The sequence below is a fragment of the Coregonus lavaretus genome, assembly GCF_964263955.1.
Source record: "Coregonus lavaretus genome assembly, chromosome: 19".
NCBI lineage: Eukaryota > Metazoa > Chordata > Actinopteri > Salmoniformes > Salmonidae > Coregonus > Coregonus lavaretus.
This window is the reverse complement of record NC_140006.1, coordinates 26,149,287-26,169,828: the sequence shown is the minus strand read 5'-3', so window position 1 is coordinate 26,169,828 and position 20,542 is coordinate 26,149,287. Positions and strand designations below refer to the sequence as shown.

Below are 20,542 nucleotides of genomic sequence, written 5' to 3'. Positions count from 1 at the left end.
TTTCAAGCATAGTGGTGGCTGCATCATGTTATGGGTATGCTTGTAATCGTTAAGGACTGGGGAGTTTTTCAGGTTTAAAAAAAACGGAATGGAGCTAAGCACAGGCAATCTACACTGGAGTTGCTTACCAAGAAGACAGTGAATGTTCTTGAGTGGCCGAGTTACAGTTTTGACTTAAATCGACTTGAGAATCTATGGCAATTAGACAGAACTTGAAGAATTAAAAAAATAATAATGGGCAAATGATGCACAATCCAGGTGTAGAAAGCTCTTAGAGATTTAACCATAAAGACTCACAGCTGTAATCGCTGCCAAAGGTGCTTCTACAAAGTATTGACTCTGGGGTGTGAATACTTCTGTAAATGAGATCTTTCCGTATTTCATTTTCAATAAATTAGCAACAAAAATGTTGTGTAGATGGGTGAAAAAAAAAAACAATGTAATCAATTTTTAATACAGGCTGTAACAACAAAATGTGGAATAAGTCCAGGGGTATGAATACTTTCTGAAGGCACTGTAGCCTAATAAGGCATTATTTCCCCACATTATTATTTAATTCTAAGTAATTCTATATATTTTATTTTATACAGCCTAAATGCGAAATGTATAGCCATGTTGTTGAGCGCTCCTGCCAGCGTGTCACTAATGCTTCACAATTGATTTCTTAAATGGCAGGCTATAGCCTTGAAATAAGAATAATATAGCCTAAATAATTCATTTTAGTTCCTTCTTAGGCTACCTGGCTTGTTCCTGACTGATTTAGAGTTAGTATGTTGTTTAATAGCCTGTTGAAATGTCGAACATCAATTTATAGTGACAGAATCACACATTACTTCCCAAGCAAAGTAAATGTTTTGTCTCCTCAGCTATAGAAGGTTGTAGCACAGCCTCTGAATGTCATAGAGACAAACCAAAGATATCCCATATGCATCGGAGTCACATCTTTCCCCGGCATTTTACAGATTGCTTCTAGCATAAAGCATTGTGGACTAAAGCGTCATTATAGATCACTTTATATAATCAGGTCCATTAAGCTAACAAGGGGTAGGCCTATACTTTTAGCCATTTTCTTTAACAAAAGCTAAAATACCCTCACATACCCCCTCAATAGCGGAGCACATGGTCTCTTGGGCTAGAACAAACTGTGTCTATATGCGTCAAGACCATTTTTTTTCACAGTCACATCTTTGACATATGCCTAAAGCTTTTGTCTTGCTCTCTACATCTCACAAAAAGCAAATTGACGGCTATCAACAATAAAAACCTGTTTGCTACATGTCCAGTGTTCCTTCAGTAAGCTACAACATGTCCCATGTTCTTCGAATAAGTAAGATGGCTGTTTTCCAGGCAGGGTGAGTGGCGCTGACCAGTGACGGAAAAAGTACCCAAATGTCATACTTGTGTAAAAGTAAAGATACCTTAATAGAAAATGACTCAAGTAAAAGTCCCCCAGTAGAATACTACTTGAGTAAAAGTCTAAAAATATTTGGTTTTACATATACTTAAGTATCAAAAGTAAATGTAATTGCTAAAATACACTTAAGTATCAAAAGTAAAAGTAAAAGTGTAAATAATTTCAAATTCCTTATATTAAGCATACCAGACAGCACAATTTTCTTGTTTTTGATTTATTTATGGATAGCCAAGGGTACACTCCAACACTCAGACATCATTTACAAACGAAGCATGTGTGTTTAGTGAGTCCGCCAGATCAGAGGCTGTAGGAATGACCAGAGATATTATCTTGATAAGTGCATGAATTGGACCATTTTCCTGTACTGCTAAGCATTCAAAATGTAACGAGTACTTTTGGGTGTCAGGGAAAATGTGTGGAGTAAAAAGTACAGGAATAGGAATGTAGTGATGTAAAAGTTGTCAAAAATATAAATAGTAAAGTACAGATACCCCAAAAAACGACTTAAGTAGTACTTTATGCTTAAGTATTTTACACCACTGGCGCTGACATACTTGGAGACGGTGACAAGGGTGGCTGGGTCAGCGCCTACAGAATGAGCTCCACCGCCAGGACCAGTCTCTCAATCTCCTCCTTACTGCTAATGTGGTGGGGCAGCTCTGAGTAGTCACAGGTCAGCCCCGCCTGGTGCACCTTAATCATCACCACCACCATCCCAGAGGGAGACAAAAGGAGACAAAATCACAGGTCAGACCCTGCTGTTGCACATTCATCATCATCAACATAATCATCATCACCCCTATTGGAGAGGGAGAAGCACCAGGAAGGGAGAGAATAGTATGAGCCATCCAAATAATGAAAGCCATCTTTTTATCAGCATTGTGCCTTTAAGAGTAAAAGGTTGGAAAGAGGCAGCAAAATGAAACCCTTTTAGCTGTTAATGACAGGCTATATATAGAGATTGACGTTTTCATCATTAGTGCTACATTATGTTCTTCCTCATCCCATTTTCCTTCCTTCCCTGGAAATAAATTGAATTAGCAATTCAAAACACCAATGGTGATGACTATATCGGTGAAAAAAGCAGTCCATTTACAAGTTTGTAGTCCCGGGCCTCGTTATGATTGTGCAGGCTGCTCACTAGCTTGACCAGAGATTTCATACTAAAAAACAACAGAGATACAAATAAAACCTTAGAAAACAAGTATGAGTTATAGATTTTCCACCATCAGATCCTCCTCTCCACCCTCTCCGAGTTGGGCATCTCCGGCGCTGCTCACTCTTGGATTGGGTCCTACCTGAGAGGTCGCTCCTACCAGGTGGCTTGGCGAGAATCTGTCTCCGCACCACGTGCTTTCACCACTGGTGTCCCCCAGGGCTCAGTTATAGGCCCTCTCCTATTCTCTCTATACACCAAGTCACTTGGCTCTGTCATATCCTCACATGGTCTCTCCTATCATTTCTACGCAGACGACACACAATTAATCTTCTGATAACCAGGTGGCGAATCGCATCTCTGCATGTCTGGCAGACGTATCAGTGTGGATGTCGGTTCACCACCTCAAGCTGAACCTCGGCAAGATGGAGCTGCTCTTCCTCCCGGAGAAGGACTGCCCGTTCCATGATCTCGCTATCACGGTTGACAACTCCATTGTTTCCTCCTCCCAGAGTGCAAAGAACCTTGGCGTGACCCTGGACAACACCCTGTCGTTCTCCGCTAACATCAAAGCGGTGACCCGATCCTGCAGGTTCATGCTCTACAACATTCGCAGAGTACGACCCTACCTTACACAGAAAGCGGCACAGGTCCTAATCCAGGCACTTGTCATCTCCCATCTGGATTACTGCAACTCGCTGTTGGCTGGGCTCCCTGCCTGTGCCATTAAACCCCTACAATTTATCCAGAACGCTGCAGCCCGTCTGGTGTTCAACCTTCCCAAGTTCTCTCATGTCACCCCGCTCCTCCGCACACTCCACTGGCTTCCAGTTGAAGCTCGCATCTACTACAAAACCATGGTGCTTGCCTACAGAGCTGTGAGGGGAACGGCACCTCCTTACCTTCAGGCTCTGATCAGACCCTACACCCAAACGAGGGCACTACGTTCATCCACCTCTGGCCTGCTAGCCCCCCTACCTCTACGGAAGCACAGTTGCTGCTCAGCCCAGTCAAAACTATTCGCTGCTCTGGCACCCCAATGGTGAACAAGCTCCCCCACGACGCCAGGACAGCGGAGTCACTGACCACCTTCCGGAGACACTTGAAACCCAGTGGTTGTCCCACTGGCTATCATAAGTTGAATGCACCAATTTGTAAGTCGCTCTGGATAAGAGTGTCTGCTAAATGACGTAAATGTAAAAATGTAAATGAACATCACCTCCACAACAAGGAGGCACCCTACAGTCCCATGCCTGTATCTCTTTAACTAAAATGATAGCCTTATGACAGCCAAATCTAATTCAGACTGTGAGCAGCCAGGTCACCTGTGATACAAGTCAGTATTTCATGTCCATCCATGTCTGAGGACGTCAGGAAATGACGTGGAAACCGGCCACTCGGGGCAACAGTGAGCGCTGTTACCTTCAAGTAGGTTTTGGTTTTGCCAGGGTGCTGTGTATGGGAATGGCAGATGGGTGTAAGCATCTGCCTCTGATTACAAAGGTTGAAAATTCTAATCCAGCGATAAAGTAGTTTTTTATATTTTTGTTTTAAGCCTATCCTAAACCTTAACTTTTACCGTAACCATTTGGAGTTAATGCCTGAACTTAACCCTAACCTTCAAAATTTGGAGTTAATGCTTAAACTTAACCTTAAACACTTCTAAATTTGACGTTTGGAACAACTTCGAAATTTGACGTTTGAGAAACATCTAATTCTGACATGAGACTATGAGAGCTGTTAGCAACGAGAGGCAGACAACAGAGAGGTGATCAACCCCCAAGGAAAACTTGATTACACACAAAATGTATAATATCTGTTCATGGTAGGAAAAGCAGAGATATTGATACATGAGGAAAATATCACAATAAGTAGATCTCAATCTAATCTCTCCCTAGTTCTGATATGGTGCTGGTATTATATGATTGACCAGTGCTGAGAGAAGGGTTCTTAAGAATAAAGGGTTCCGACTGAAGATTAGGCCTAGCTGGGGTGATGCAGCAGTTTCTGCCTGGCAGCTAGAGCAGATTGATCCAGGGTTGGCAACAGAGTTACTGTAAGGCAGGTATAGATTTACCCTTTCCAGGGTTGGCAGCCCAGCGCCTGACAATCTCCTTACTATCATCCTCCACCAGGTCTGCAAACGCTGCCTCCAGATCCTCCAGCTGCCGGATACGTCTCTCCACACACTGTCAACTCCTCAAGAAAAAAACACAACATGACACAGTTGTAGTGTACAGTAGAAGACACTTTCGGAAAAGGCAGTATCTCTTATCTCATCTGGGTCTTCACTAGGTTTAATGAAGCTGTATAGATAGCTCCTGTAGAATATTGTACTCCTCTTATGGTATACAGAGGAGGGGGACTAAAACTGATGGCGTCAAATCATGACATGATTGCCAAGGAAAAACCAACATGTCTAAACATCTTAAAACACTTCAGCTGATACTAAGTAAGATATCTGCTACATCTAAGCAGTATAGGCTTCCTTGAGAAGGCTAAGCCTCTCGTTTCCAACAGTTACAGATCATTGCCTTTACCTGTGTATACATCTCCTTGAAGGGATTCTTACAAGAGAAAAAAATCAAGGTCGATGTCAAGTATGTATGGATCAGTTTGTTTGATAATGGAGAGAAGGCTGTTCACAGCGTAGGTCGTTGAGACCTCAATGTCAGTCTTTGAACAAGGCTGTTTGCAAGGCTCCTTTTCATCTTCTTTGTTGTTGCCATTCCTGCTGCAGCTGCTCCCTGAGGTTCTACTGCCACCTGGTGGCTGAACTCTTTCAGTACAGCTACTAGATCTGCTCTCAGGCTTGGAAGCTGAAGCAGAGGAAGATTGAGTGTCATTCACATCCCCAGCTCCCTTTTTCTTTGTCCTGGGTCTTTTGGCAGAGCTCTTCCCAATGTTACTCTCCCTGTCTTTCCTCTGGCAACGCTACACAGGGTTCACTCGGACAACACTCAGTCCCAGAGGTTTAGGATTCTCCAGAGGATACTGAGAAACATATACGATAAAAAGTAATCGTCCTTACTTGTAACTCTGAAACAAAAGAAAAGAAAGGAGAATAAGAAACGTCTTTGGGTCAAACCACACCTTTCTGTATAAGGCATCCACAAAGTCAGGAAGTATTTGCAATGAAAACCAGTGTCGACTCAGGTGGGTTAATGACCTGATGGTGGTTGTCTTTTCCCACAGATCTGCTGTGCCCAGTAGGGATGGAACCATGCCATGTGAGACACATGCCCAGCATATACGATGGGCATGATCCAGTTCTTAATGCTCAGCTCATTGCAAACAGAGAACAATACATGATCAGTGAGTGAATGCATGTAATGTATCTGCAAATCAGTGGCGGTCGGTGCTGTTTAAGATGAGGGAGGATGATTCTTTTTTTCATTCATATTCCATTCACCCAGCTCAATGTAACATTGACAGGTTCAAGCTACTACATGCTACTCTAATTTTCCCTGTACCCATCATGAGGTTGCTACAACCTAGCCTATGAATGAAAGTTTACAACTTAGAGCATGATAACTTTACTCATTGTAAATATAATTCCTTCTCGCAACTATCTACGCGCTCTCCTCCTCTCACCTTTTCCCTTCGCTTGTGGACTTCAGTGCACAACACATCAGCTGTCTGTGACCAGGCGAAAACCTTTCCAAGCCAAACCTTCACATCATGACCGCTAACCGCTACACATAGCGTACATCATTATCATGTCATAGTCAACTAGAACTACTAGAACGAACGCGTTAGTAAACCTACTACAATCATGCAGTACAGTGTACAGTCAGAAAGCAGTTTAGCAGTTACACAAGCTTAACTTGACTAGGAAGAGTTCCAGTGTTGGATAGCCATAGCCAGCTAGCTAATATATCATCCCTCTCTGTTTGAGTAGGCTAAACTAGCTAGCTGCATAAGCAAAAGATTACCTTGACTTGGAAGAGTTACAGTGTTGAATAGCCACATAGCCAGCTAGCTAACATAGCATCCCTCTCTGTTTGAGTAGGCTAAACTAGCTAGCTGCATTTGCTAGCTAAGTGAAAATAAAAAGAAAGACAACCAGCTCTCTCTCTCTCTCTCTCTCTCTCTCTCTCTCTCTCTCTCTCTCTCTCTCTCTCTCTCTCTCTCTCTCTCCCTCTCTCTCTCTCTCTCTCTCTCTCCTTTGTGCCCTTGATCAAGGCACTTAACCCCCACAAAGTATAACTGTACTGTTGGTCACATGTTGTTAACATGTGGTCAACCCTCCATCTGGAGAGCTCCTGGGTGTGCAAGCTTGGCTTTTGATCCAGTCCTGAAACACCCAAGTCTGCTTATCAAATCAAATCAAATATGTGTTGGTAACATACACATATTTTGCGGGTGTAGTGAAATGCTTGTGTTCCTAGCTCCAACAGTGCAGTAGTATCTAACAATTCACAACAATACACACAAACCTAAAAGTAAAATAATGGAATTAAGAAATATATAAATATTAGGACGATCAATGTCGGAGTGGCATTGACTAAAATACAGTAGAATAGAATAAAGTGTATACATATTAAATGAGTAAAGAAGTATGTAAACATTATTAAAGTGACTCATGTTCCATTATTAAAGTGACCAGTGATCCCATGTCTATGTACAGTTGAAGTCGGAAGTTTACATACACCTTAGCCAAATACATTTAAACTCAGTTTTTCACAATTCCTGACATTTAATCCTAGTAAAAATTCCCTGTCTTAGGTCAGTTAGGATCACAACTTTATTTTAAGAAATGTGAAATGTCAGAATAATAGTAGAGAGAATGATTTATTTAAGCTTTTATTTCTTTCATCACATTCCCAGTGGGTCAGAAGTTTACATACACTCAATTAGTATTTGGTAGCATTGCTTAAAAAATGGTTTAACTTTCGGGTAGCCTTCCACAAGCTTCCCACAAGAAGTTGGGTGAATTTTGGCCCATTCCTCCTGACAGAGCTTGTGTAACTGAGTCAGGTTTGTAGGCCTCATTGCTCGCACACGCTTTTTCAGTTCTGCCCACAAATGTTCTATATGATTGAGGTCAGGGCTTTGTGATGGCCACTCCAATACCTTGACTTTGTTGTCCTTAAGCCATTTTGCCACAACTTTGGAAGTAAGCTTGGGGTCATTGTCCATTTGGAAGACCCATTTGCGACCAAGCTTTAACTTCCTGACTGATGTCTTGAGATGTTGCTTCAATATATCCACATAATTTCCCTTCCTCATGATGCCATCTATTTTGTGAAGTGCACCAGTCCCTCCTGCAGCAAAGCACCCCCACAGCATGATGCTACCACCCCCATGCTTCACGGTTGGGATGGTGTTCTTCGGCTTGCAAGTTACCCCCTTTTTCCTCCAAACATAACGATGGTCATTATGGCCAAACAGTTCTATTTTTGTTTCATCAGACCAGAGGACATTTCTCCAAAAGGTACGATCTTTGTCCCCATGTGAAGTTGCAAACCGTAGTCTGGCTTTTTTATGGCGGTTTTGGAGCAGTGGCTTCTTCCTTGCTGAGCGGCCTTTCAGGTTATGGCGACATAGGACTCGTTTTACTGTGGATATAGATACTTTTGTATCTGTTTCCTCCAGCATCTTCACAAGGTCCTTTGCTGTTGTTCTTGGATTGATTTGCAATTTTCGCACCAAAGTACGTTCATCTCTAGGAGACAGGATACGTCTCCTTCCTGAGCGGTATGATGGCTGTGTGGTCCCATGGTGTTTATACTTGCGTACTATTGTTTGTACAGATGAACGTGGTACCTTCAGGCGTTTGGAAATTGCTCCAAAGGATGAACCAGACTTGTGGAGGTCAAAAAATAAATGTGGAGGTCTTGGCTGATTTCTTTTGATTTTCCCATGATGTCAAGCAAAGAGGCATTGAGTTTGAAGGTAGGCCTTGAAATACATCCACAGGTACACCTTCAATTGACTCAAATGATGTCAATTAGCCTATCAGAAGCTTCTAAAGTCATGACATCATTTTCTGGAATTTTCCAAGCTGTTTAAAGGCACAGTCACAGTGGGTTTTTGCTGTTCTTTGTGCTATAGCTATTGTATGTTACTCATCCTTCCAGCTCTCGCACTGCCTGTCAAAAAGGTGGCTGGCTCAGAGTTTATTGAAGTCTGGGAGTTTCAATGCTCTGCCCCAAGTTTAAGGTGCTGCAGAGTGATCTTTTGTTGAATTATTCCTCATGTTAGTTGCCTTCTCAATCTGAATGTATTTTTAAATCCACCCGAATGTGATACAAGAAGAAGGTAGATAGACTTTGATACAGTGTTATTCATCTCTACTGTAAGCTGCACACGTGCCATTTGGAATGTATATCTCTCTCTGTGCTCCTCAGGAGACACTGACCATTCTCATTTGGGAATTTTAGTTTATAGTTTGTCAGGGCCTTGTTAAATAAATGATACCGGTCTGATGGATTTCTATATTCTTCACCAAAGCTCTCTGTCCTTTTTCCCCTTCAGCATTTTTCCCCTTCACTTTCTCTGCGTCTCTCTCACTGTGTGCACACTCACTGTATTCTATTCTGTATGCTGTATGTTTGTGCAATTCTCTCTCTCTCTCTCTCTCTCTCTCTCTCTCTCTCTCTCTCTCTCTCTCTCTCTCTCTCTCTCTCTCTCTCTCTCTCTCTCTCTCTCTCTCTCTCTCTCTCTCTCTCTCTCTCTCTCTCTCTCTCTCTCTCTCTATGTCTTAAATATGTTTTAAATTCTTCTTTTAAAGTTAGATATAAAAAAAGTCTAAACCCCCACATGTTATTACCAGGGCCAGATTAATGCAGGGGCTTACCGGGGCTGAAGCCCCTGGGCCCAGGCCCGTGGGGGGCCCAAGGGGCAGCAATATGTATTTATTTTGACAAAATAATAATAATACAATTATTAAGGAAATATACACTGGGTATATTATATATAGAGTATATATTATATTCGTAGTATATGTTTTTTCACTGCGACCACAGGATGACCCAGGAGCCCGCTTGTAGACAGCCTGCTGCCGCTCTGCTAATCATCAGATGAGGAGAGGAGGTAGGGGGCCCACATGGGTAACTGGGGGGCCCTGACTTGATTGGGTAACTGAGTCATAAAATGTTTAACATTTAATGCATAATAAATAAATGTGACTGGTCAATTGTGATTTCTTAATCTGGCCCTGGTTCTTACTGCCTCATCTCATATCAGTGATGTATTCATCATCACCCTCCTTTTGTTTTTCTCTGTCTCAAAGTTCTAAATAGAGCAACTCAGCCAGTGATGTGTATGGTTCATATGGCTCATCCCACACAGCCAGTGCATCTGCCATGGGCCATTTGGCTGGCTGATTGGTTATGGCTTCAAAGCCCAGTCCGCTGGAGGTGAGTGGGTGGCTGGGTAAGTGGAGGCTGCCTGCTTCTCTCTAATGTTGAGAATAAGGAAGTGGTGGGGGTAGACTAACTTAACAAGAAGGACTGATTTGATTTGCCTGAAATTCCCTCCACTCCAATCAGTGCCTCCTGGCTATCTCCTTTCTTTTTACCTCGTCAACCGACCTGTCAGATTTTCCTTAGATTTTATTCTCTCCTTTGCCATGATTCTCTGTGAGTGCTCAGTCAGACCCAGTTATATGGTTATAAAATATACTGAACAAATATATAAACGCAACGTGTAAAGTATTAGTCCCATGTTTTATGAGCTGAAATAAAAGATCCCAGACATTTTCCATACGCACAAAAAGCTTATTTAGCTCAAATTTTGTGCACAAATGTGATTACATCCCTGTAAGTGAGTATTTCTCCTTTGCCAAGATAATCCATCCACCTGACAGGTGTGGCATATCAAGAATCTGGTTAAACAGCATGATCATTACACAGGCACACCTTGTGCTGGGGACAATAAAAGGCCACTCTAAAATGTGCAGTTTATTCACACAACACAATGCCACAGATATCTCAAGTTTTGAGGGAGTGTGCAATTGGCATGCTGACTACAGGAATGTCCACCAGAGCTGTTGCCAGATAATTGAATGTTCATTCCTTTACCATAAGCCGCCTCCAGTGTTGTTTTAGAGAATTTAAGCAGTATGTCCAACCAGCCTCACATGGCGTTGTGTGGGCGAGCGGTTTGCTGATCTCAACGTTGTGAACAGCGTGCCCCATGGTGGCGGTGGGGTCATAGTATGGGCAGGCATAAGCTACGGACAATGAACACAATTGCGTTTTAGCGATGGCAATTTGAATGCACAGAGATACCGTGACGAGATTCTGAGGCCCATTGTCGTGCCATTCATCCGCCGCCGTTACCTTATGTTTCAGCATGATAATGCACGGCCCCATGTCGCAAGGATCTGTACACAATTCCTGGAAGCTGAAAAAGTCCCAGTTCCATGGCCTGCACCCCATTGAACATGTTTGGATGCTCTGGATTGACGTGTACGACAGCATGTTCCAGTTTCCGCCAATATCCAGCAACTTTGCACAGCCATTGAAGAGGAGTGGGACAACATTCCACAGGCAACAATCAACAGCCTGATCAACTCTATGCGAAGGAGATGTGTCGCGCTGCATGAGTCAAATGGTGGTCACACCAGATACTGACTGGTTTTCTGATCCACACCCCTACAGTTATTTTAAAGGTATCTGTGACCAACATCTGTATCCCAGTCATGTGAAATCCATAGATTAGGGCCTAATGTCCTTATATGAACTGTAACTCAGTAAAATCTTTGAAATTGTTGCATGTTGCGTTTTATAGTTTTGTTCAGTATATTCATTCTGATATATTCGACTTCAGGAAATCCTTATAACAAAAATAATCTGGTTGAGACTCCTGCATGCTTCATTAAGTATCTTCTTATTCAGACATTAAGAACTTCCCAGTGGATTTTGACAGTTCTTCGAATGACTGTTGGACTTTGCTACCTTGTTCTTTGCAAGTGAGGTTTTATTTCTAGCAGAAGTATTTGGGAATCACACAATTCAGCCGCTTATCTGAACAAGCCTTTCTGACACTTATTAGAAGCACATATCATTTCTGCATTATGTAGGCAGGCATAAATACTGTAAACAACATCGCAAAAGGAAAAACATTTCCATGATTCCAATGATGCAAATTATGTATTTCCTTGCCAACTGCTATAACATATATTTGCACACTTACACATCACATACACGAGTGTGTCGTGTATAGGTCTACAGTCGTGGTCAAAAGTTTTGAGAATGACACAAGTATTGGTCTTCACAAAGTTTGCTGCTTCAGTGTTTTTAGATATTTTTGTCAGATGTTACTATGGCATACTGAAGTATAATTACAAGCATTCCATAAGTGTCAAAGGCTTTTATTGACAATTACATTAAGTTTATGCAAAGAGTCAATATTTGCAGTGTTGGCCCTTCTTTTTCAAGACCTCTGCAATCTGGCCTGGCATGCTGTCAATTAACTTCTGGGTCACATCCTGACTGATGGCAGCCCATTCTTGCATAATAAATGCTTGGAGTTTGTCAGAATTTGTGGGTTTTTGTTTGTCCACCCACCTCTTGAGGATTGACCACAAGTTCTCAATGGGATTAAGGTCTGGTGAGTTTCCTGGCCATGGACCCAAAATGTCAATGTTTTGTTCCCCGAGCCACTTCGTTATCACTTTTGCCTTATGGCAAGGTGCTCCATCATGGTAGAAAGGCATTGTTCCTCACCAAACTGTTCTTGGATGGTTGGGAGAAGTTGCTCTCGGAGGATGTATTGGTACCATTCTTTATTCATGGCTGTGTTCTTAGGCAAAATTGTGAGTGAGCCCACTCCCTTGGCTGAGAAGCAACCCCACACATGAATGGTCTCAGGATGCTTTACTGTTGGCATGACACAGGAATGATGGTAGTGCTCACCTTGTCTTCTCTGGACAAGCCCCAAACAATCGGAAAGGGGATTCATCAGAGAAAATGACTTTACCCCAGTCCTCAGCAGTCCAATCCCTGTACCTTTTGCAGAATATCAGTCTGCCCTCACGCCTGCCTGCTGCCATTCCTGAGCAAGCACTGCACTGGTGGTGCCCCGATCCCGCAGCTGAATCAACTTTAGGAGATGGTCCTGGCACTTGCTGGACTTTCTTGGGCGCCCTGATGCCTTCTTCACAACAATTGAACCTCTCTCCTTGAAGTTCTTGATGATCCGATAAATGGTTGATTTAGGTGCAATCTTACTAGCAGCAATATCCTTGCCTGTGAAGCCCTTTTCGTGCAAAGCAATGAAGACGGCACGTGTTTCCTTGCAGGTAACCATGGTTAACAGAGGAAGAACAATGATTTCAAGCACCACCCTCCTTTTAAAGCTTCCAGTCTGTTATTCTAACTCAATCAGCATGACAGAGTGATCTCCAGCCTTGTCCTCGTCAACACTCTCACCTGTGTTAACGAGAGAATCACTGACATGATGTCAGCTGGTCCTTTTGTGGCAGGGCTGAAATGCAGTGGAATTTTTGGGGGGGATTAAGTTAATTTTCATGGCAAAGAGGGACTTTGGAATTAATTGCAATTCATCTGATCACTCTTCATAACTCTGGGGTATATGCAAATTGCCATCATAAAAACTGAGTCACCAGACTTTGTGAAAATTAATATTTGTGTCATTCTCAAAACTTTTGACCACGACTTTTGATACAGTACTGACTTTCCTAAATAAGGTGAGCCCATTCCTTTACCGACCAGCAGAGGGCGCTATTTATCACAAAATATCACAATGTCAATGAAATGAGCCATTTTTATGCAAGGAAATTAGTCCCCATGAGCAAGGGAGTGCAATACATAACTGAAATCATGAAGATGTTGGATTCAAGCTTGTATGGTTCGTTTATCAACTATTTCAAGAAACGACATACTAAATCTGGTGAAGTGATGTGTGTGTGTTCCTCATTCCAGTCATGTTCACTCCAGGATTATGATTGGTGCTTTGCTTCCTCTGGTTTGCTCTGTGTCTCTCATTATGAAGTGTGCCATGTAGTAATTATTGTGACAGCTTACCTTGTTACAGCAGAAACAAGACTTAGAACATCTGTCCATCCAACAGGACCAACAAAGAGGTGTAATGGGTTGGCACTCAAAATGTCGCATAAAGCTTACTGCATTATACAATGTTTTACTTTTTTTTTTTACTGCATCAGGGATAACGTACACAGATGTTGTTTCGGCTTTACAGCGTTCTTCAGTTTGTAGGTACACTTTTCTTTAATTCAAAACAGCATTTGGACCAAACAGACCTATTTCTTTATCAGTTTTAATGGTTTCTGATGTATATGATATGACAATTAACCTACAACAAATAAATAGGTGTTATTGTTAGTATTATGTATCAGATCGATATAATTTCAGATTTCAATATGACTTTACTGTTTGTTGTTCCTGATCCTTAATACCGTGTGCTTGTCTGAAGCATTGCATCTGATCAGTGTTGAGCTCTGACAATCTGTACAAGTGGATGTCCCATATCATGATGGTGAGATGTCATCCACTGTATGCCATGAATGTTTGCATACAGTTAACAAATTAGTTTAATCAAAGCAAGTCAAATCTGTATATTTGCAGGACTCGGATATGGTCATTCCATGTAAACCATTCCATGTGTTTTGAGACTCAGTCTGAAGTGGGCCAAAGCTTGGCTGTCCACTTGTTTCTCAGTTCTCTTCTCACCACTACATTTCTTGGATGTTTGAACCCTTTTCATCATAGTGTGATGGGATGTTTTGTTACATATTCCGCTCCACAGATGCCCTTTCATCACCCCAACCAACCAGGCACACATGCAGGATGCTGCAGAAGTTCTTATGCGTCTTATCTCTGCCTTCAGGTTTCATAAATAATAAACAGACACAGAATACTAGAGCTAGCTTAAGGACATGACCAGAATGGGGCTCCCTCTGGAAGCACAGGCCCCAGTCCCACTGAGCTTTCTGGATCAATGACGTGGAAATAGATGGGCTGTTCTGATATTCCAGCCCTGTGTAGCATGTTTGTAATCTCTCCCCAACTGTAGGTTAGAGGTCTCAAACTATTGGTGACCCGTTTCTCCATCTCTCCCACAGCCTGGGAGCTTGATAAGGTAGGCCAAATAGACATGTATTGATACCGTTGAATGTGAACACCTGAAGTGTTTGATAGTGCCATGCAATGTACATTGTTTACAAAAGTGATGGGCATGTTGTTATCATTTTTGGGTCTGGGCGGGTTCACCTTTGGCAAGAGTCACCCACTAAAAGGCTCATAGAGCCGCACACATCACACTCAGACTAATGGGGTTTCAGGTTGATGTAACCTTATGTTGTGCTAGGAGCTAGGCTTGTTAGACAAGATAAGGAGTCCCTAGTCTGCAACCATAGGAGGGTCATTCATACATTTGGACATCATAACTTTTAATAAGGGTGAATAACAACAGAATTTGGTCAACATTTTTGCATATGTATTTGACCCCTTCTATCTCTACAAGTTAACACAAAGATATGCATAACATTTTATGGTATTGTTAAATTATGATTTTTATATATCGACCTAACAGGGTGGAATGAAGCAATAACAGGGTGGAAAGCAATAACATGGTGGAACTAACACCAATAATAAACAAAATATATTTTATTAACTTAGAAATCTGTGAAATTGTAAAAAAAACACATTACATTTATAATTAAAATCACTTTCTATTGATGTCATTTTCAGTTAGCTCTTTTGTCTTTTTTAAAACATTCTCAACCTAATTTTGTAAAACAACATAACGGATTATTAAAACACAAGTATTGCATTAGAACATCATAGCTATATGTAAAACAATTGGATTGTATTTGAAAATCACTATTAGTTCAAGTTTAAAAACACCAATCAAGCACGGTTCAAGCTTAATAAAATGGTTATTCAAAAGTGTTTAACAGCATTCATAAAATATGTCATGCATGTAAGGATACATTAACCTTAATCCTCCCCTCCCACCTCCTCACCGCTCCTCCACTTCACTCCCTTCCCTCACCCTTCCCACTCCACCCTTCTCTCACCTCCACTTCAATTCATTCCACTCCCCCCCCCCCCCTCCACATACTGTATGTCCCTTTTGCTCAATGGTTTCCAAAGTGGTCTTCTATGTACCTCCCAAGTACATTTTTTTCTCTCCATTTGTACCGACCTTTTATTAAGTGCCTGTGGTTTTGAGATCAGGCATACTACCTGGTGATCAGTGTACCAGCTGATGTCGTCATGTGGGATAGCCAGAATCATTTGTTTATTCTATTACGGTGCACTTGACCTGGATGTTATCTTACTCCACATCTGTGATGATTCCTGGGTATGGCTCTTTGTCGTAGCACATCACACACCACTGACCAATATGCTGATATTGAATGGCCTCTGGTCGCCACAGGGTTTCAATGGTGCACACAGATATTGGAGCCTCAGCAGCTTCTAGAGTTTATTATTTTAACTCAAAGCAGGGACAGTCCATGACCCCCTCATCTATTTGGCAGACAGATTATGTCTCTGTACTTGATGTGACCTGGAAACACACATCACTTCTTAATGCATCTTTATTGTGCCTTTCACTGCAGTTAGATGGGCTACCTGAGAAGAGATGAGACAATATACTGAGATTTAAAAAAACTTTGAAAACATTCCCCTACTCACACTAGATAAGATCTCCGTCTCACAGTTTAAAAGTTGACATCCAAAAAAGCAGGTCTGTGTGTGTGTGTGTGTGTGTGTGTGTGTGTGTGTGTGTGTGTGTGTGCATGCGCACACACCTTCCTCAAACATTTCATGCACCTTTGTGTCGACACTGTTCTCGCTGACAAAGAAGAGCTCTACTGATGATTCCAGACTCTTCAGCTTGTTGAACAGTGCCTCCACTTCTGGCATGTCTTCTCCTAGACGCACTAGCCTGTTGGCTGATTTCTTCAGGGTCCCGCCAACACCGTCTGGAGCCCCTTTGCCATGGCTGGCCTCGAAGAAATTCCAGTTTATGTCGTGGAAGCGGGTGAAGGCTGTGCTCCTGCATATAATACTCCAGTGTTGAGGGTCGCCTGCTGATGCGATCCTCCAAAATGAACCGACTGGACTTCCATTGAGTATTTGCAGGAGTAATTCTTACTGAAGTCCACATGGATCAAACACTTGTTGGGTTTGAGACTCTCCCTCAGCTCTCTGTATGCTGCATATTGTCATCTGATGTTAAAAAGGTGGTGCCTGAACCCGAAGAACCTGTCCTGGAACTGACTGACAAGTTTGTCCTCAGTCGTCGTCACCTCCCTCTTCACTGTTTTGTTGGTCCTCCGTTCTTCATCTTTGGAACTCTGAACTGACCGTTGGATCAGGGCAATTTCTTTGTTTGATGGGGGATGTGAGTGGTACGGTGGCACTTCTTACACTCACCATACGAACAGGTTTTAGACTTGGTGTTGCACACACAGTGGTATCTGCCATCTTCTCAAGATTTGTGGACTATAAAAGCCCACGGCTGTAAAGGCTGTTAACTATGTTTGGAGATTCTCATGGGTTTTACATTGGCACGTCTCAGTCAGCTTCTGTGTGCACCACAACCCAAAATGGCCTAAAGGTGCAGAAAAAAAGAGTAGGAGATTTGAGTCTTGACTTTCTAAAAGGAACTTCCTTTGTAGATTCTTCATCATGTCTGTCTGCAACCTTTTTTGCATCTTCTTTTTGTTTGGCGTAACAGTTTGTTTCCTCACTGTAGTCCTCACATCATCCCTAAAAAATAAGATTTTCACTCTCTTCTTGGATTCAGCAGTTGCCCGATTTTGTCTTCGTCCACACAATTTTATGTAGAGTAGTCTGGGTGAGTCTTTGCAGTCGGTACGTCTTCACTATTTCCCAATAGTTACTCTTGTGCCTCTCCTTTTCTGATATTTAGTTCTAATGTCTTCGACCAATGATGAGTACAACCGAAGGGTTCTTCTAATGGCAGGATGGACAGGATGATGTCTCAGCATGGCATTCACTTTTGGGCGAGGAGATTTGGAGTTCCCCTTAGTGCGTTGGATTCTTTTCTTTTCTCCTATTCCAAGGTGGCTTGAAGTTTCTTATTTTATTGACCCCTCTTCGTGATATCCAATTGGTAGTTACAGTCTTGTCCGATTGCTGCAACTCTCCTAAGGACTCGGGAGAGGCGACGGTCAAGAGCCACATGTCTTCCGAAACACGACCCTGCCAAGCCACACTGCTTCTTGACACACCAATGTGTTGGAGGAAACACCGTCCAGCTGGTGACTGAAGTCAGCTTGCAGGCGCCCAGCCCGTCACAAGGAGTCACTAGAGCACGATGGGACAAGGAAAACTCGGCCGGCCAAACCCTCCCCTAACCCGGACGACGCTGGGCCAATTGTGCGCCGCCTCATGGTCACAGCCAGCTGTGACACAGCCTAGGATCGAACCCGGGTCTGTAGTGACGCCTGAAGCAGTGCGCCACTCGGGAGGCCGGCTTAAAGTTTCTTGATCTCTTTCTTGAGCCTTTTCTTTGTATTGTTGGTCTTTCTTTGACCTTGACGTCTTTGCCTAAAACACAGTAAGCACTATTAGTATTGTTATCAGTAAACTAATCAATAAAGAAATTAACCAAACAGTTAATCAATATGTCAGTTATTAATTCAACCAATCAATAAACCAATCAAACAAATAGCATGGGTATGTTTAGTAATATAGAATACAGAACAAATATTGTGAACTGTTGTGAACACAACTCAAATAGATCCTGACTACTAAAGCATTAAAGTGCCCTACTTCAAGCTTGCTCTAACCTTGAGGGCCTTGGCATTGAGTCATGTTCAGGGAGGGGTGGGGGAGGGGTAAAAGATGCCCCGGCTGTTGCTCTTGCCTTTTCTTCTCTCTTCGTCTCTCTCCATTTTTTCCTGAGAACACGCTTCTCTCTCTGACATCCGCTATCCTCTTCTTTTTCCCTGTCTCTCTGTCTCTCTCTCTTTCTCAAGGTACTTTTGTCTTCTCTCTAGGTCTGCATCATGGCGTGTTTGGTAACGCCGCTGCATTTCAGCAGTGTTGAGTGGTGGTGCCATTCCCTAACAAATGCATGTAAACATTTTAATTTCTTCCTTTCTTTCTTTCTTTAAATATATATATATATATATATATATATATATATATATATATATATATATATATATATATATATATATATATACAGTGGGGAAAAAAGTATTTAGTCAGCCACCAATTGTGCAAGTTCTCCCACTTAAAAAGATGTGAGAGGCCTATAATTTTCATCATAGGTACACGTCAACTATGACAGACAATTTGAGGAAAAAACATCCAGAAAATCACATTGTAGGATTTTTAATGAATTTATTTGCAAATTATGGTGGAAAATAAGTATTCGGTCACCTACAAACAAGCAAGATTTCTGGCTCTCACAGACCTGTAACTTCTTCTTTAAGAGGCTCCTCTGTCCTCCACTCGTTACCTGTATTAATGGCACCTGTTTGAATGTGTTATCAGTATAAAAGACACCTGTCCACAACCTCAAACAGTCACACTCCAAACTCCACTATGGCCAAGACCAAAGAGCTGTCAAAGGACACCAGAAACACAATTGTAGACCTGCACCAGGCTGGGAAGACTGAATCTGCAATAGGTAAGCAACTTGGTTTGAAGAAATCAACTGTGGGAGCAATTATTAGGAAATGGAAGACATACAAGACCACTGATAATCTCCCTCGATCTGGGGCTCCACGCAAGATCTCACCCCGTGGGGTCAAAATGATCACAAGAACGGTGAGCAAAAATCCCAGAACCACACGGGGGGACCTAGTGAATGACCTACAGAGAGCTGGGACCAAAGTAACAAAGCCTACCATCAGTAACACACTACACCGCCAGGGACTCAAATCCTGCAGTGCAAGACGTGTCCCCCTGCTTAAGCCAGTACATGTCCAGGCCCGTCTGAAGTTTGCTAGAGTGCATTTGGATGATCCAGAAGAGGATTGGGAGAATGTCATATGGTCAGATGAAACCAAAATATAACTTTTTGGTAAAAACTCAACTCGTCGTATTTGGAGGACAAAGAATGCTGAGTTGCATCCAAAGAACACCATACCTACTGTGAAGCATGGGGGTGGAAACATCATGCTTTGGGGCTGTTTTTCTGCAAAGGGACCAGGACGACTGATCCGTGTAAAGGAAAGAATGAATGGGGCCATGTATCGTGAGATTTTGAGTGAAAACCTCCTTCCATCAGCAAGGGCATTGAAGATGAAACGTGGCTGGGTCTTTCAGCATGACAATGATCCCAAACACACCGCCCGGGCAACGAAGGAGTGGCTTCATAAGAAGCATTTCAAGGTCCTGGAGTGGCCTAGCCAGTCTCCAGATCTCAACCCCATAAAAAATCTTTGGAGGGAGTTGAAAGTCTGTGTTGCCCAGCGACAGCCCCAAAACATCATTGCTCTAGAGGAGATCTGCATGGAGGAATGGGCCAAAATACCAGCAACAGTGTGTGAAAACCTTGTGAAGACATGTGTAATTGCCAACAAAGGGTATAGAACAAAGTATTGAGAAACTTTTGTTATTGACCAAATACTTATTTTCCACCATAATTTGCAAATAAATTCATAAAAAATCCTACAATGGGATTTTCTGGATTTTTTTTCCTCATTTTGTCTGTCATAGTTGACGTGTACCTATGATGAAAATTACAGGCCTCTCTCATCTTTTTAAGTGGGAGAACTTGCACAATTGGTGGCTGACTAAATACTTTTTTTCCCCACTGTATATACTACCAGTAAAAAATGTGGACACACCTATTCATTCAATGGTTTCAAACTATGAAATAACACATATGGAATCATGTAGTAACCAAACAAGTGTTAAACAAATATTTATATTTGAGATTCTTCAAATAGCCACCCTTTGCCTTGATGACATCATTGCACACTCTTGGCATTCTCTCAACCAGCTTCATGAATTCATTTCAATTAACAGGTGTGCCTTCTTAAAAGT

The 20,542-nt window shown here is 42.2% G+C and overlaps 1 pseudogene across 1 annotated transcript; it reads right to left on the bottom strand.

The window, feature by feature from the left end:
* Positions 1-2,002: 2,002 nt before the first annotated feature.
* Positions 2,003-16,741, bottom strand: LOC311146254 (UPF0489 protein C5orf22 homolog; annotated as a pseudogene). The gene is made up of 7 exons: positions 16,668-16,741; positions 16,343-16,568; positions 5,764-5,854; positions 5,111-5,667; positions 4,626-4,766; positions 2,511-2,577; positions 2,003-2,107 (listed from the first exon to the last, which is right to left on the bottom strand). The product of its transcript is annotated as a UPF0489 protein C5orf22 homolog (transcript).
* Positions 16,742-20,542: the final 3,801 nt, after the last annotated feature.